Source organism: Colobus angolensis, unplaced genomic scaffold, assembly GCF_000951035.1.
Source record: "Colobus angolensis palliatus isolate OR3802 unplaced genomic scaffold, Cang.pa_1.0 Scaffold72, whole genome shotgun sequence".
Taxonomy (NCBI): Eukaryota; Metazoa; Chordata; class Mammalia; order Primates; family Cercopithecidae; genus Colobus; species Colobus angolensis.
The window spans coordinates 3,496,230-3,499,622 of NW_012120932.1; positions in this window are offsets into that span (position 1 = coordinate 3,496,230).

Sequence of the window (3,393 nt, forward strand, 5' to 3'; positions counted from 1 at the left end):
GCTGGAGTGCAGTGGCATGATCTCTGCTCACTGCAAACTCTGCCTCCTGGGCTCAAGCAATTCTCCTACCTTAACTTCCCTAGTAGCTGAGATTATAGGTATGCATCACCAAGCCTTAATTTTTGTATTTTTAGTGGAGACGGGGTTTCACCATGTTGGGCAAGCTGGTCTTGAACTTCTGACCTCGAGTGGTCGTCTGCCTCAGCCTCCCAAAGTGCTGGGATTATAGGCATGCACCACCGTGCCTGACCATATTGAATTTCTTTTAAAAATAATGTGTAATTTTGATTCCAATAATAATTTCAATTGGACTTTTTTTCACTACTTGAAAAATTGACTTGAAAATACACCACCAGGTAAACAGCAAGCATAAATTGCACAGATAAGATTGGAGGAAAAGATTCCTGTGATTAAAATGTTATTGTTAAAACAGTATGATAAGGAACAAGGATAGATAGATAATTTATTAAAACATGATAGAGAGTTTTAAAACAGACTAGGATATTTGATAAAGGGAGCTTCGTGAATCAGTGAGGGGAGAAATGTATTATTCAGAGCAGCATTTCAGATATTGGCCTTTTAGGAAAAAAATCAAGAAAATTTCTCACTGAGTCAGGCATGTCAATAATATTCAATATTCTCATCTTCAAAATGAAAAGGTTGAGTTAAGAGATCTTCAAGGATTTCTTATTCTGTTAGTGTCTGAACCAGAAACTGTAAGAAGTAAAAGTTATGAACAGAGTAGGAAGAGAAAAATCAGTCAGAAGACAGAAAAAAGCTGAAGTTCCAGCACAAGTGCACATACGTGCACACACACACACAAACCCTGCAGGTGGAAGTGGACTTATCCATGCACCAAGGGAAGGAAAAAGCCAAATGAAATGGGCTTTCGATGTGCTTTTGCCGAATACCAAATTAGGGTAACATGTGGTTTACAAACAGTAAACTCGAGCATTCAGCTTCCTTTTCTTTTCTTCTTGGTCCAATTTCTTTTGTTCTTTAAAGTCTCACCTTATGTTGCTACCTTGGTATAGAAAATGAGGGGTGGAGGAGAAAGACTGGACATAATTCAGATACTTTCAGTATGTTTTTAGTGGGTATAAATTTCAAATGCTTATTTTGTAGCATCAAGCTGCTATTTAAGACTTAAGGACAAAAAAAGTCAAAACACTGAAACTTGAAGAAATGGTGTTAAATTTCCTTGGAATCGGGGGCTCAAGCGTTTCAACTTTGAGAATCTAGTGATTCACTCTGAATGAAAAAATGTTGATGCAGTTGAAATCACTTTATGCAGTGAAATGCAAATTATGAGTGAACAAATTATAGCCTGCTGCTTTTGTCTGGTTTTGGACTATACCTAGCATCATGCATCATTTGTAGAAAAGTGTCTGTATAGAGAAACCAGTGAAACCATTTAGTCACGTGCAAATCGGTGTACTCAGAGGAAGGCAATGAAAAGGAGAACATTGTTATCTCCTCACTAGCTTAATGCTGTTCCTGATGAAAATCGCCTGAGGCCACATAAGAAATGTGGTGTAGTAATTATGTGCACTCAAATAGCTTCCCATTGGAAAGAAATAATCCACATTGGTAACTGAATCAAGCAAAACAGGCATAAAATTAAGCAGATTCACTTTATTTATAAAATAGTGAGTAATCACACTTCAAATAGATAATCTGAAAAAGAACACTGGAATTCAACAGAGAAGTAACAGGAAACACCTAAGGCAAGGAAAGAGAGGGGAAGACAGGCAGCCTGCTTGGCTAGGGTTGGCTGGGAACTTCAAAGAGACTCCACAATGTGGGAAAAAGGTAAGTAAGAGACCCCCATTGGTCTACACTCCCACCACAAACTCCTGCAATTCTAGCCACAGGAGAGCCCCTTGACCCTCGTGGGCCCTAAGACTTACATAGGGAGCTGCCTGGAGACTGTGTGATGGCATTGCTCCAGAGAGCGAGCCCATGCTGCATTGCATACATCTCCTGAGCTCCAAGGAGCCATTTTGAGAGTCCAGCCATCACCAGACTGCATCCTGCTCTGGAGTCCAACAGTCCCTGCATTTTCACATCTCCAGAGATCTACTGACCTCCCATGTCTACAGCCATTACTACCGCTGGCTACTGCCATCAGAGCTGAAGTGCAAGCTACGAGCAGCAATCCTGACACCCACAAGCAGCAGGATCACCACAGATTTACAAGTGCCCTGCTGGCTACCCCACCTGCAGCCACCGCCTAGAGCTGACACATGCACCCCCCAGCCACCTGCTTACATCTGCTGCCACTGAAAAGAAATAAGGAAGTCAAATTGTCCTTTTTTGCAGATGATATGATCTTATATTTAGAAAAATCTAAAGACTCCACCAAAAATCTCTTATATCACATCAGTAAATTTAGTAAAGTTGCAGGACATAAAATTAACATACAAAAACCAGTTGCCTTTCTATACACCAAAAATGAAATAGATGAGAAATAAATAAAGAAGACAATCCCATTTCAAATAGATACAAAAAACAAAATACCTAGGAATAAGTTTAACTAATGAGGTTAAAGGCTCTACAAGGAAAATTACAAGACACCGATAAAATAAATTGAAGAGGACACAAACAAATGGAAAAACATCCCATGCTCATGGATTGGAAGAACTAATTGTGACTGTATTGCCCAAAGCAATCTACAAATTCAATGCAATTTCTATAAAAATACTAATGTATTTTTTTCACTAAAATAGGAAAATTACTAAAATTTGTATGGAATCAATACAGAGCCCAAATAGCCAAAGCAATTTTGCGTAAAAAGAACAAAGCTGGAGGCATCACACTACTTACCTTCAAAATATATTACAATGCCGGAGTAACCAAAATAGCGTGGTATTGATATAAAAGCAGACACAAAGATCAATGGAATAAAATAGAGAACCCAGAAATAAATCCTCATATTCAAAGCCAACTCATTTTCAAGAAAGGCTCCCAGAACATACATGGGGGAAAGGAGAGTATCTTCAATAAATGGTGCTGCAAAAACTGAATAACTATGTGGAGAAGAATGAAACTAGCTGCTATCTCTCACCATACACAAAAATCTAATCAAAATGGATCAAAGACTTAAGTGGATCTAAGAACTGAAACTATAGAACTACTAGAAAAAACGCAGGAGAAAAACTTCAGGACATTTTGGCCTAGGCAAATACTTAATGGCAAAGACCTCAAAGCACAGGAAACAAAAATGCTCCAGCCGGGCGTAGTGGCTCACGCCTGTAATCCCAGCACATTGGGAGGCCGAGGTGGGCGGATCACCTGAGGTTGGGAGTTTGAGACCAGCCTGACCAACATGGAGAAACCCCATCTCTACTAAAAATAAAAAATTAGCCAGGCGTGGTGGTGCATGCCTGCAAT